The sequence below is a fragment of the Rhineura floridana genome, chromosome 3, assembly GCF_030035675.1.
Source record: "Rhineura floridana isolate rRhiFlo1 chromosome 3, rRhiFlo1.hap2, whole genome shotgun sequence".
Lineage (NCBI taxonomy): Eukaryota > Metazoa > Chordata > Lepidosauria > Squamata > Rhineuridae > Rhineura > Rhineura floridana.
In genome coordinates, this window is record NC_084482.1 from 32,110,727 (window position 1) to 32,125,781 (window position 15,055).

The 15,055-nt window shown below is 41.8% G+C and overlaps 1 protein-coding gene and 1 pseudogene across 1 annotated transcript in view; one reads left to right on the top strand and one right to left on the bottom strand.

Moving 5' to 3' along the window:
- Positions 1 to 15,055, bottom strand: part of CERS5 (ceramide synthase 5) — a 75,490-nt gene that overhangs the window by 57,452 nt on the left and 2,983 nt on the right. The window lies entirely within an intron of this gene.
- LOC133382561 (5S ribosomal RNA) lies at positions 9,839 to 9,957 on the top strand (annotated as a pseudogene).

Genomic DNA, 15,055 nt, shown 5'->3' on the forward strand with positions numbered 1-15,055 from the left:
AACTCTTAAAATGGTTAAATATAGAACGAAAGCAAAAGCAAAAGGAGATAGAAACACAGTCAGAACCCTAAATGCAATAATACAGTGACTAACACATAGGGACAAAGAGAACTATTACAACAGTTAATGTATAGAAATAAAAGAGGACAACAAAAAGGGTAGAACAAGAGCCCTATTCCAAAAGATTAGAGAAATGAAAGGGAAATTTAAACCAAGAGTAGGGATGTTCAATAATCAACAAGGGAACACACTGACTGACCGAGATGAAATAAAAGGAAGATGGAAGCAATACACTGAAGAACTATATAAAAGAGATGCAAAGATGACAGATTCATTCACGGAGGAACTGTATGATGAAGAACCAGAAATTTTAGAATGTGAGGTGAAAGCTGCTCTTAAAATACTTGGAAGAAACAAATCACCAGAAACAGATGGCATACCAACAGAGTTGCTGCAAGTTACTGAGACTGAATCTGTCCAAAGTTTGATAAAAATTTGTCAACAAATACGGAAAACTATGGCCCACAGACTGGAAGCATTCAATATATATCCCCATTCCAAAGAAAGGGGATCCCAGGGAATGCAGTAATTATCAAACTACTGCCTTAATATCCCATGCAAGTAAAGTAATGCTCAAGATTCTACAACAAAGGCTCTTACCATATATGGAAGAAGAAATGCCAGATGTCCAAGCTGGATTTAGAAAAGGATGGGGTACCAGAGATCATATAACAAACATATGTTGGATAATGGAATGGACCAAGGAATTTCAGAAGGAAATCACCCTGTACTTTATAGATTACAGCAAAGCCTTTGATTGTGTAGATCATGAAAAACTATGGAATGTTTTAGAAGAAATAGGGTGCCACAGCATCTGATTGTCCTGAGGCGCAACCTATACTCTGGACAAGAGGCTACTGTAAGGGCAGAATATGGAGAAACCAACTGGTTCAGCATCGGAAAGGGTGTGAGACAGGGGTGTATTTTATCACCCTGTTGGTTTAATCTATACGCAGAACATATACGGAAAGCGGGATTGGACCAAGATGAAGGAGGTGTGAAAATTGGAGGGGTAAATATCAATAATTTAAGACACGCTGACGATACCATACTACTAGCAGAAACCAGTAACGATTTGAAACGAATGCTGATGAAAGTTAAAGAGGAAAGCACAAAAGCAGGACTACAGCTGAACGTCAAGAAGACTAAAGTAATGACAACAAAAGATTTATGTAACTTTAAAGTTGACAACGAGGACATTGAACTTGTCAAGGATTATCAATACCTTGGCACAGTCATTAACCAACATGGAGACAATAGTCAAGAAATCACAAGAAGGCTAGGACTGGCAGCTATGAGAGAAGTAGAAAAGGTCCTCAAATGCAAAGATGTATCACTGAACACTAAAGTCAGCATCATTCAGACCAATTCCTGATCTCTAAGTATGGATGTGAAAGTTGGACACTGAAAAAAGTGGTTAAGGGAAAAATCAACTCATCTGAAATGTGATGTTGGAGGAGAGCTTTGCAGATACCATGGACTGCAAACAAGACAAATAATTGGATGTCAGAACAAATTAAACCAGAACTATCATTTGAAGCTAAAATTAAGAAACTGAGGTTATCATACTTTGGTCACATAATGAGAGGACAGGATCCACTAGAAAAGACAATAATGCTGGGAAAAACAGAAGGGAGTAGAAAAAAAGGAAGACCAAAGAAGTGATGGATTGTTTCCATAAAGGAAGCCACAGATCTGGACAGGGTGGTTTATAACAGATGCTACTGGAGGTCATTGATTCATAGGGTCACCATAAGTCGTAATTGACTTGAAGGCACATAACAACAACGAGAAAGCTAAGGGAGATGGTGACGGGGGGGGGGAGGAAGAATTGGTAAAAATCTCCAATTCCCTTGCCCTTCATCCAATTGCTGACTCTGCTGGATCTCAGCTTTTTCTATGAATGGAAAGGTACGTCCAGATCCAATAATCAAGTTCCATTTTTCTAACCATAATATTATGCAGAAACAAGATTAATTTTCTGTTTTCAAGGCACCGGTAGGATGTCCTGTGGATTCTGAAGGGAAATCCATGACAGACGAAACTAAAAAACGTAACAGAGCTATGCTCCTTCGCTACCAGAGTTAATTGCTTCAGAATTCTAAAAAATACAGCAGAAATCATCTATGTTCTCCTCTCTTGACAGGTATGTGACAAATATGATCCTAGTGAAAAGGGAAAAACATTTGGCCTCACAGTAATCAACTAGTATTGTAATTAAATTATTGTTGGTATTGTCTCGTTTAAACAGCCTGCAGTTACAATTAATAAACCCATGATAACAATTATTTTACAACGCTGTGTTCTCTATATCTGAGATAGGGAACATCTTCCAGACCAAAAATTATTATTTAATTTTTTTTAGCTAGTTACAAGTAGTTCCTCCTGGGTAATCTTCCAGATGTCATATGCCAGTGCTAACCCAGAGCCAAAACATTGACAGGGCCAGAGGCAAAAAGGTGGGTGAAACAATCCGTGTGACACTTGCATTCTAGTCATGCAAATGTCAGGTTTCTACACACACTCTCCATCCTACATCTGAGCAAGGAAGAGGCATTATTATAGTTCAAGAGCACATTCCAGCCAGGCAAAAGCATTTGAAGAAGTTATGGAGAGAAGCCAGTTGTGGGTGTGGAGTATTCAATCTGATTGCAGGCCAGGGCTTGGTATGCAGACAGTTTTGGGTACCTATGCCAGTGAGGAGACAGGGGAGTGCAACTGTTGATTCTTCTGAAGTTCTTCACAATGTTCAACAACATTGACCATAGGATCCTTCTAGACTGGCTATCTGGGATGGGACATGGAAATACCACTTTGCTATGGCTCCATTTCTATCTGACTAGTGGGTTACCGAACATGGTGCTAGTGGACTATGGCTAGTGGACTGTTCAATGGCAATTATGCTATCATGTTCCACAGGGCTCTATTTTGTATCCCATCCTATTCAACATTTTGTGTTTAAAATGACAGGATCAAAATCTAAAAAAGTGAGGCTAAGGGGACAGCAGGCCCTTCACAACTCCAAATGGCCTAGCAGAGATAATGGCATGAAAAACAAGAACTGCCAGACCAGTAGCATTCCACTGCACTTACAAGTCTGTTTGTGGATATGAAGACTTCCTGAAAATTTCAGCAAGATTTTTAGGTGATCCTTTCTAGGTCAGAATAGTGAAGAATTCTGTAAAGATAAATGTTGATCTCGTATCACACTCTCACAGTTACCACCAGACTGACTTACCACCAGACTGACAAATTTAAAGGGAAATGGAGAAATACACAGCAACAATACACTGCACTGTCTGTGTGAAATCTATACAGTGAATACCCACTCTGTGCCCTAAAAAAAGTTATATTCATGATAAATTAGTGACCTACTATGATAAGCTGAAAGTGTGAATGTACTTCCTCTAGACTAGCGTGAGGCATCATAGACAGGGACGAAAAACAATGGCTGCAACAATCTGTGGCTCAAGTTGTGAGTCATCAGTCCCAGACTCCCAGTGCTAAATTTCAGCACATAATTCATGTAGTATTCATTCCTAGACATGAGGACAAGAAACCAGGCAGAGTGAAATTTTCCTAGATACATTTGAATGTTAGGTATAAATATAGGAGGGGCCAAAAGAGTTCTACACAGGAAAAAAGCTGCCTTGTGTTTCCCAATGTGTATGGGAAAATTTCACAACCGACATGCCAGACAGCCTTTCCTAGAAAGTTAGGTTCCAGTTTGATAACTGAATGCAAAGAAAGAAGAGGCAACACTGTTGGGCTCAGTAGGCTTAATGGATATTAGATGATTTAAGTACTCAGTTTCATGAAATAATCAGCATTTCAAGTCTCAACCTGACCCCAGGTCTTTTACCTAGTTTATTTGTGCTTCATGGTTTTAAACTTTGTATGGTTTTTAAAATGGTATATTTGTTTTTAATGTTCAATGTTTTTAATTTTTGTAAACTACCCAGAGAGCTTTGGCTATGAGGCGGAATAAAAATGTAATAAATAAATAAATAGCTCATTTAGATGAAATTCTAAGTAATCCTCTGATATACAGGTAACATAGTAATGATAATGGAATGGGCTCATGAAAACTGGAGGAGGCATCTGACAGAGGGTGGTTTTTTTTAATAGAATGTACCAAAACTTCAATGTCAGCAAAAGCAAAATTGGTATTTTTTTTAGAAAAAAAAAACTAGTTCTATGTGGCCCCAAAACTTTTAATCAGGGTGAAAAATGTGGTCCTTTGCATTTCTCATAAGGAAAAGAAAATAGGTATCAGAATTACATCTCATAAGGTGTATGTAATGATACAAATGAGGTTATAAACCACTTGTTTTTATTTATTTATTATTTGATTTATATCCCGCCCTTCCACCCAGTAGGAGCCCAGGGCAGCAAACAAAAGCACTCAAAACACTTTAAAACATCATAAAAACAGACTTTAAAATATATTAAAACAAAACATCTTTAAAAACATTTTTAAAAGCTTTAAAAACATCTTTTTCATATAAAAAGGTTTAAGAACATATTAAAATGCAGTTCCAACACAGACTGAGATAAGGTCTCAACTTAAAAGGCTTGTTGAAAGAGGAATGTCTTCATTAGAAACTGAAAAGATAACACAGATGGCGCCTGTCTAATATTTAAGGGGAAGGAATTCCAAAGGGTAGGTGTCACTACACTAAAGGTCCGTTTCCTATGTTGTGCGGAACGGACCTTCTGATAAGATGCTATCTGCAGGAGGCCCTCACCTGCAGAGAACAGTGATCAACCAGGTATATAAGGGATAAGACAGTATTTCAGGTATCCTGGTCCTAAGCTGTATAGGGCTTTGTACACCAAAACTAGAACCTTGAACTTACCCCGGTAGCTAACAGCCCAGTGCAATTCTTTCAGCAGCGGGATGACATGTTGGTGATACCCTGCCCCTGTGAGCAGTCTCGCTGCTGCATTTTGCACCAGCTGCAGCTTCTGGACCAACCTCAAGGGTAGCCCCACATCAAGCGCATTACAGTAATCCAGCTTGGAGGTTAGCAGTGCATGGACACTATCCTGGTTCAGAAACTGCCGCAGCTATCTTTCCAGCCAAAGCTGGTAAAAGGCACTCCTAGCCACAGAGGTCACCTGGGCCTTAGCAACAAAGATGGATCCAGGAGCACCCCAAGACTATGGACCTGCTCTTGCAGAGGGAGTACGACCCCATCCAAAGGAGGCAACTGACCAATAATTCAAACTCGGGAACCACCAACTCATAGCATCTCTGTCTTGCTAGGATTTGGACTCAGTTTACCGGCCCTCATCCAGCCCATCACCGGCTTGCACGGCCTCTCCTAATTCAGATGTTACAGAGAAATAGAGTAGGGTATCGTCAGCGTACTGCTGACACCTCGCCCCAAATCTCCTGATGACCCCTTCAGATTGTAGGTGAACGTTCACATGAATAAAAAGTTCTTTACAATACACACACACTAGGTGCCAGGTGGAAGAGTTCTAGACTAACTTTCTCCCTGAAATCCTGTCTATTTTCCTATTTTGTTTTTGTATGGAGGAGCACTGAATCTTGCGAGTGTGTATCTGCAGTCTGTGTGAACACTAGGGTTTTATTACAATGACTGGCTGCTTATATTGTGTGTCAAAATTTACTGTCCCGACTGAAGAATAAAGAGATGTCCAGTACAAAAATTGGCAATCCCTGATTTAACCTGCAATTATTTCACAACACAAGATCATACTCTGCCAAGAAGGGTTCTCTGATGCTTCTGAAGTATGGACTTTCTCCAGCAGCATGTACAACAATGTTTTGAGTGGTCATAAAATATTTATTTATTTCCAGCTACACATCTCAGGAGGAAGTATTTTTCAACATCAAGACATGAATAAGCCTTGAGGCACAAGCAAGTTCTTCACTCTGAGTTTCTCCCATATAGAACCTTCAGAAAAGAAAAAGAAAGGAAAGGAAAGGGAAAGGAGAAGGGATCCCATTTTTATCTCAGTGTGATCACTTTAATCTGGTTTCCTGTCACTACTTGTTAGTTGAGCTGAGCTGAACTGACAAGGTGGGCTCTGACTCACAAACGCCTACGTTGCTGTAACATACCTGCACAGTCACACTCTCTGGAGTTAAGCAAAAACTAGATGAAGGGGACAATTTTAAAGCTGGCAAAAGGTTGACTGAGGATCACTGGATGTGGCATAACATCAATGCCAGTCTGCCACTGAAGAGGAAACCCTGCCACCATGCAGCACCATGCCACCAGAGGCTCCTAGTACACTCATGGAAAGTTCCACAGGCTTAGATGTTCTGCCAGTGGAGAGGAGGGAAAGGAAAAAGGTATGTCGGGGTGGCTGAGGACCTACAGAACTCTAAGCCCCCTTCATTCCTCCAACCTGCCCCCCAAAGAGCCCTGAATTATACTAACCCTAAAGCTGACATAACTAATTTCCTCTCACTGACCACAAAGGCTGTGTACACATATTTAATTCTAGAATCAATGGAGACCGAGTTCTTGTTTTTTCTATCAAGTTTACACACAATCTTAGACGTACTGCATATTTGTTGCCCCTGGAAAGGAAAGGGTTCCTTGACAAATTTATTTCATTCCAGGGGGGAAAGCTCATTGCAGATTGATTCTGCGTTAATCCGCAGCATACCTGTTTGAAAACTGATGCAGGCAGTCCCAGCAATAGAGGGTGTATCCACACCTGTCCAATTACGCTGTGGACGAGTATATACCAAGACTGCAAAGGAAGGGTTTTCAAATGTGTAATCTAAACAAAAGGAGGGTTTTCAAACATGTATGAATTAACCACACCCACCTATCTTGCGGGATCTACAATCAATCTAGATTGAAATCAGCATGTTGAAGATTTCGTATGGAAAAAAACCTACATTTTTGTGCTACAAATGGGTAAATATGTATGCTGCTAGAGAAAGAAAAGTGACACGTGGCAAGAAGAAGATAGACAAAAGCCACTGCCCCCACACCTGCCCTAGCTGCAGCAAGCCTGCAGGCCTTTGGAAGTGACTGTAGTGGCCACAGAATCTCACCACCACCAAAACAGCTCTGTAAAGCCAATACTGGTCCTGTCAAAGATGGGTTATATGACTGGTAGCAACATTTCTGATACTTTTCCCCAGTATTTTCACAAAATTATTCAGAAATCCCACTTTTCAGTTAGCTTCCATGCTTTTCCCACGGAACTCCACAAATTCAAAAATTACTAACACTGCACAAATTTGAAGTTTACAAAGATTTTAGTCCATTTGATTCCAGACTCAATTCATGAGTAGAGGTTTTTCTCTTGGTACATAAAGGAAGTAGTATACTGTTTTACAGGGAAATCAAACAGAAATCAAAGTCAATTTAGTACAGGTTTCAATGCGTTATTGAATTTTATAGCTTTTACAGATTTTGTTTGTGTAAACCACCTTGAGGTTATTTATGACAAAGAATAGTATTCACTTTTAGGGGGTCAGAAAAGGCCACAATTGTTTTGTTTTATTTATAGCAGCACTTTGAGAAAAACACTTTTTTGGAATTGGTTCTGAGGACACACCAGTAGTAGTGTGTATACTCACTCTCACTCTCTCACTCACTCTCTCTCTCACACACACACACACAGGTCACACAAACAGTCTGCTAACATTAGTATAAAGTGAATCCTACAAGATTGTCCTTCTCTTCCACAAACTGGAAAAATTTGAAATGGTGACTTTCCAGTTTATAGAAGAGAAGCAACAATTTCATATGAATCCGCAGCTTTGATGTTACACTAATCATATGTGTTGACCATTCCCACAAGCAAATTATTCTGGGGTGGAGCAGGAGAGTGAAGGTCAGTCTTAATGACTGCTTTCAGACAAATGATGGCGATGGTGATGTCTGACCATAGTCATTGTCATCCAGATCACCTTTGTTCCTTAAGTCCAGACAGGCATTCCCAGACAAAGTTCACATGTGCATGCATGCAAGACTACAGAACCGTCTCAATTTTCCAATTCCAAATATTTTTTATATGAGTATCCTCTTGCATCTCATATATAAATAAAATGCAAGACGTTAACCAAGTATATCAGAGGAGACAAACTCTAATGGGATTTATAATGTATCCACGGCATAATTGACCTTTATTAGCTCTTTATCTTGCTGAGCTGCAAAGGAACACAGGATCACTGAGAATGTTATATATCACTTGCACACAAAGCATGTTTGCCCTGAGAACTAATCTTTTTGTGGCTATACACCTTTTAAACACCTTAAATAAGTGCAGGAAGAGCAATTTACTACTCCACTGTGCAAATAACGTTAGATCCTATATTTTCACAAATCTGTTCGCTATGAAACAGAAAATGTAAAAAAAATAATTTTTATAATGGAAGAATGGGAGCATGCCAGTCACCTAACCCACACAAAGTAAGGTTCACTCTTAAGTGATGCAAGTTTACATTTGCCTTCTATTCAACTTGTAGACTTTCTTAAAAACTTAATTTTATATACAAACAGCGGCATCATTGCAATTCATATGGATAGGTCAAACAACTACCATGTTTAAGTGTGAATGTTAACAAAATGTTAATAAAATTAAGTTGTGTCTGAACCTTCTTAAGCTTGGGAATGAGCATCTTGAATACTGAATGAGATAAACATGTCAGATTTCTATTTTTTTAAAAAAATTGGTGTTTGTGATTTCTTCCTCCCCAACAACTTCACTTCAATGATTATTTTGTTTTCTAAGAACATAAGAAGAGCCCTGCTGGATCAAACTAAAGATCCATCTAGTCCAGCATCCTGTTCTCACAGTGGCTGACCAGTCGCTTATAGGAACCCTTAAGCAAGACTTGAGTACAGCAGCACTCTCTCCAATTCTGCACCCTGCAACTAGTATTTAGAGAATATCACATGTTTTTATGAATCTAAAAATTCAAATGTCATACCCTTTGCAGTTTTGTGAAAATGCCTTCATGAAGTTGTTAGCTTTAAGTTTCCACTGTTTTAAATAAAATAGGCAAATCTTGCAACCTATGTTCAGTGTTTGCCTAGTCTCTTCCAATGGAAAATCTCTTCCCATAACAAAGGTGGCCCAAGGAAGAGCGATGAGGATCACAGCTACAAGCAGACTAGGCAAAGAAATAGCAGTGTTCTGGGGGGAATGGGATTCTCTGAAAGAAGTGGGAGGAAAGAAAGAACCCTGTAAAAAGGGGGGTACACGGATTCCCTTTTTTTAAAAAAAGGAGTTTCTACGATCAAAAAACCCTTGGTTGAAAGAGAAGGAACACAGGAAACTGCCTTAGTATAATCAGAATCTATGTCAGTATTGTCTATACTAACTGGCAGCTTGCCAGGATTTCAAAAAAAGTTTTCTCTCACTGTGCCTGGAAATACCAAGGACTGACCTTGGTATCTTCTCCAAGCAAAACAGATGCTCTACCACAGAGCTCTGGCCCTTCCCCAAGTACTTACAAATTGACTGATGCATTAAAAATCAAGGAAGTTTCAAGTTAAGGCACCAGGCCTCAACTTCTACATTATGCAAGTAATATATACATTCTACTGTCTCATGTGTCGTGTAATGTAGTGTAGTGATTAGTACTGGACAGAGTCAGGGAAATTGGGATTCAAATCCCCACTTGGCCATGAAGCTCACTGGGTGACCATAGGCTAGTCACTATCTCTCAGCCTAGCCTATTCCACAGAGTTGCTGGGAGGAAGAAGTGTGTATGATGCCGGGAGGCCCTTGGAGAAAAGGCAGGATATAAACACAGTAAATTAAATACTGTGAAACCTACAGGCATACTAATCTGAACACGCCCGATCTCATCTGATCTCAGAAGCTAAGCTGGATCAGGCCTGGTTAGTACTTGGATGGGAGATCACCTGAGGATACCGGGTGACGTAGGCTTAGAGGAATGCAATGGTAACCACCTCTGAATACCTTTTACCATGAAAACCCTATGACTATCTCCAAAAAAAGATTCATAGGGTCTCCATAACTTGTAATCGACTTGAAAGTATATAACTACAAAATATTGTGGACATTTACCATCAAGCCTCCATTCACCACCCCAATTCTCTTCCTCTACAAACTGGAGGAACAATGAAATGTGGCTGTATACTATAGCCAGCGTGGATTTTTCACATTCCGCAATGTTAAATTGAAAATTCCGCCCATGCCATTCTGATGCTTCCCATAAGCTCATTTCAAAACAAAACCTTACAAAACTTATAGTTCTGAACTCAGAAGCACTTGCTTAACAACCCTGTCAATTTTCATGGCGATACATAAAACAGTCAGAGAGAATCGAGAGTTCAAAGTCTAAAGAGAGAGGAAAAAACCCAGACCCCTTTTGGACTTTTTTCTCTGAGTTCTCATAATCTGTTGAAATTCATTAAAAATCAGCCATGTTCACAGAGGACCTGTAATCCTGTTACTGACTTTTCCCCATACTCTGACCTTCACCTTCTGCAGTTTAAAAGTTAAATTAATTAAAAATCAGTCAGGCATTTTTTAAAGAAAGTTTGCATTGAACTGAATGATTATGTTGGGCATGCTCAAGTAAGAACCACCTGTCAGTGTTCTAAAAGCCAGACTCACAGCTGCTGGGCTTGCATAATCAGGGGGCCACACCCACACCAGACTTTGGTGGTTTAACAGTCAGCCGCTGTGATTGAAGCTCTGTGAGGGGAACAGGGCCTCTCCAAGCAACTCTCAGCACCCTTCACTAACTACACTTCCCAGGATTCTTTAGAAGCCATGACTGTCTAAAGTGAAATAAAGGCCTGGTGTGGATGTGGCCAGGGACAGCTTTGGTTTAAATTTGGGTGGGAAGCTACATGTGCCTGCTGTAGAATAAAAAGGTGGGGGAAATCCTAAAAAGCAATGATACTGTCCACAATGTTTTCCTTTTGGAAAGGAAAGGCATATTTCCTCTGCCCAGTGCCCACCCACCCACCCCCCTCCCCTCCCCCAGGTCAGTGTTGGACTACGACCTGGGAGACCAGGGTTCGAATCCCCACACAGCCATTAAGCTCTCTGGGTGATCTTGGGCCAGTCACTGCCTCTCAGCCTCAGAGGAAGGCAATGGTAAAACCACCTCTGAATACTGTTTACCATGAAAACCCTATTCATAGGGTCGCCATAAGTCGGGACCGAAGGCAGCTGATTTCCATTTTCAAACATGAATACACAGAAATAAATCCCATTGAACTCAAAAAGTATGCAACTGATCAAACCCACCCTCCCTTCTCCTCTCTCCTCTCCCCTCCTTCTTGCCCGTTCCCTCCCCCCTCCCTTCCCCCTGATCAGTTTTACGTATTTTAAGCATGACTGCACGGGAATAAATATGATTGAACTCAATAAGCATGCAAATGATCAAACCTGCCCTCCCCTGCCCCTTCCTTTGCCCCTCCCCCCGCTTCCCTCTCCCCTTCCTTTCTCCTTCCCTCTCCCTGCTCCTCCCCCATAGCCAGTTTTACCTATCCTAACCATGATTACATAGGAGTAAATCCCATTGAAATCCATAAGCATGCAAACGATCAGAACTGGCTTTCCCCTCCTTCCCCTCTAGTCTCCCTTTCTCCTCCCCTCCCCTCTTCCTTCTTCCTCCATTCCTGCCCACTCCAGCTGTCCCTCCCTCCCCCCAGCCAGTTTTACCTATCCTAAGCATGATTGCACAGGCATAAATCCCACTGAATTCAATAAACATGGAAACGATCAAACCTGTCCTCCTCCTCCCCTCTGCATTTCCTCCCCTCCCTGCTCCTCCTCCCGCCCCATCCCTGTAGTCAGTTTCACCTATCCTAAGCATGATTGCAGAGGAGGAAATCCCACTGAACTCAATAAGCATGCAAATGATCAATCCATTCTCGACAAGCTTGCACAGGATCCCATTTCTTACCGCCCTGATTAAAAAGCAAAGAAGTTCACTAATAGGCAGAAAACCTTGCAGTTTAAGAATGTACCTATAGCCCACAGATATTTCTATCAAACTTTAAAAAGCAGGGAAATTGGGCAGCTATAGTGAATGCACCAGGGGAGCAGGAGACCTAACTTCCTCTCTGAGATATTGTACTTCTCTACAAATTTGTCAAAATGTAAACACAATTTGGGTTTGTCTTTCACAGTCCAATCAATTTTCTGTGTACAATAGGACCCCACTCATACGGCAGGTTAGGTTCCAGACCCCCACCGAAAAGTGAAAACCGCCGAAAAGCGGATCAGCTGTAGCGCGGGGGTCTGGAACCTAACCCACTGATTGCACCAAAGGAGGAGAAGATCAGATCTTCCCCTCCTCCGGTGCGATCAGCTGGAGTGCAGGGAGCTCCAGTCCCACCTCTAGCTGATTGCCTGCTGGTGCCGTATTAACAGAACGCCGAAAAGCGGGCCACCGAGAAGCGGGGCCCTACTGTAGCTTGGAATAATTTGGTAACATGTGCCTCTGACCATATGGTGAGTGGTGGCAACACCTGCAATCAGTCCAGTGCTGATCTTGTTTCAGCAAGGAGGAAGCAACATTATTAAGAAAGTTGACATAGTTCAGATAGTCACTTTAAATATGTGTGATTGACTTTGCAATTTTAGTGGTTTCCCATAGGAAATCATTTTCTTTTGCTTCTATTTCTGTGAATATATGAAGTACAGCAACACTTTGCAAAATTTATACTAAAAAAACTCCAAAAATAATTGTGGAATAATGGCACTCACTATTCTGCAGAATAGCCTCCAGTGGACACCAGGACTATCTCAGTTTGCACAAGATAAATCAGTGGGAGGTGAAATATATTCTAGCAAAATCCGAGGTGTGCTCTATGTCTTTAATTGACCGTGCTCACCTTGCCTTAAATGAAGTGGTTTAAACATAGCAGGCTGAAAACATGTATCTTGGGCAGGCTAAGTTTGTTTTTTCCAAAAGCTGGAGTCATTGCTTAAGTAGCAACATATTGTAATCAGTCTGATTTTTCATCTAACTGCAGTTTCAGATTCAACTGTTAATGCACCCAAAATAGAAATAGAACATAACCTCCAATTTGAAACACAAAAGGCTGTCTTCACCATCATATGATGCTGACCAATAAAAAGGCTTTGAAATTTGACACAGGTTTCTAGGATGAATAATGAGAGAAATAAAATTTTCTAGATTAGATTGTCACTCTGGGCTCCTGCTGGGAGGAAGGGCGGGATATAAATCAAATAATTAAATAAATAAATAATTCTCTGCAGAAACAATAGTAACACAGGAATGAAACAAAGTAGGAACAACACCAACAAACATACAAAAGTGTAATTCTCCATCTTTGGAGATGGCAGATGTTGCCACCACACACCATATGAGTGAGAGGCACATGTTACCAAATTCTTCCAGGTGGATTGGACTGTGAAAGCCCAACTCAAATTGTGTTTGCATTTTGACAAATTTGTAGGGCGATACAGTATCTCAGAGAGGAGGTCAGGTCTCCTGCTCCCCTGATACATTCACTATAGCTGCCCAATTTCCCTGCTTTTTAAAGTTTGATAGAAATATCTGTGGGCTATAGGTACATTCTTAAACCGCAAATTTTGCCTATTGGTGAATATGCTTTTAAGTTCTAAATTCTTATGGTCAACCTCTTCCATAGTTTACCTTAAGCTGCAAGGTACAATTTTGTGCATGTTTCACCAAAGGTGCAGCCATCAAGTAAACACTGATGCTTGAATGTTCTTCCAATTTTCAGAGGAAAAGCATTAGGGCTGAAAGGCCAAGATGCAAGCTAACATGACAGAATATGTTTACTGCTCACATGGTGTAAAAGGGAAAGCTAGATGCCTTAACCAGCAATTTCCATGCTTCATGTATGAAGGAATTTCCAAGCACCTTAATTTTTCACTTAAATCGGGGTTTTTTATTCTAGAATTATACAATCCAAGGTGATTCTGAAATTTCTCATTGCATATCACCTAACCCTTGTAAAATTCTGTGCTTTGGAAGCTTTATTTTCTTGTGTCTCATCCAATATGCTATTCTTATGACAGCTACCATAGCTACTCATTTCTCAAGTCAGTGATAGTCTTTGATAGTTAACATATTGCTTATATTTACCCTATTGGTACATACCTGGTAATATTACCTGTACTCAGGGCTGGCGTAACACGGTAAGCAAGGTAAGCATGGCTGGAGGGCGCAATGTTTGAGGGGCACCAGAGGCACCTGGCCGCTCCAACTTCCTTTGCCTGACGTGCACAGCGCAAGAGAGAAACTTTTCCAAAAAGTGGCGAGCAGCGGCCAAGCTGCCCTGAAGGCTCGACAAGCCGCTGCCTCCTTCCCCGGCGGGACTGGGAGGGCTCCGCCGGAGTGGGCCACCCGGCTCTCCCATGGCACCCAAAGGACGCCCCCACGGGGCAGCTCCTTTCGCTTGCCAAGCCCCTGCCTTTGAACAAGTGCTCGAAGCGCGCTGGCAGCAGCCGCACCGCCTGCTCCTTGTTGCTGTCTGCCTCCCATACTCAAACGCCTCGAGGGGGCAATCAGAGAGGCTGCCCTGGCCCTCCCTCTGCCCCTTGACAGCTCCAGGCAGAGTTGGTGGTGGCTCCACGAGGCCGGCTCTCCTCCAACGAGCGCTGTCGGCGAACGGGCAGGAAGGAACACACCATGGGCCAGGGGGAGAGTGCCAGCTTCTCGAGCAGGTAAGAAGACGCACGCTCCTGGCTCTCTACCCTGGAGGAAACCCGGGGCACTTTACCTCGGAGAAACTACTTCGGAGTAAGAGTGAGAGGCAGCTCTGTGGTAGTTTGTTGTGCTCGGGGTTGTGTGCTCCAACAGGCCCCCCCGCCCCAAGTCAGCCGCACTTTCTCTCTCTCTCTCTCTCTCTGCCTCCCGGGAGAGTTTCTCTGAGAGAGGGGGGAGATTTTTTCCTCTCAGTTGGATAAATCCTGGCTTCTGTGCAGCATGACTACGAGAGTGTTGCTGAGCATGGACAGAGGGCCCCCGCCTCAGTACTGAAGGGCGGTAACTATATTGAGATGGGAT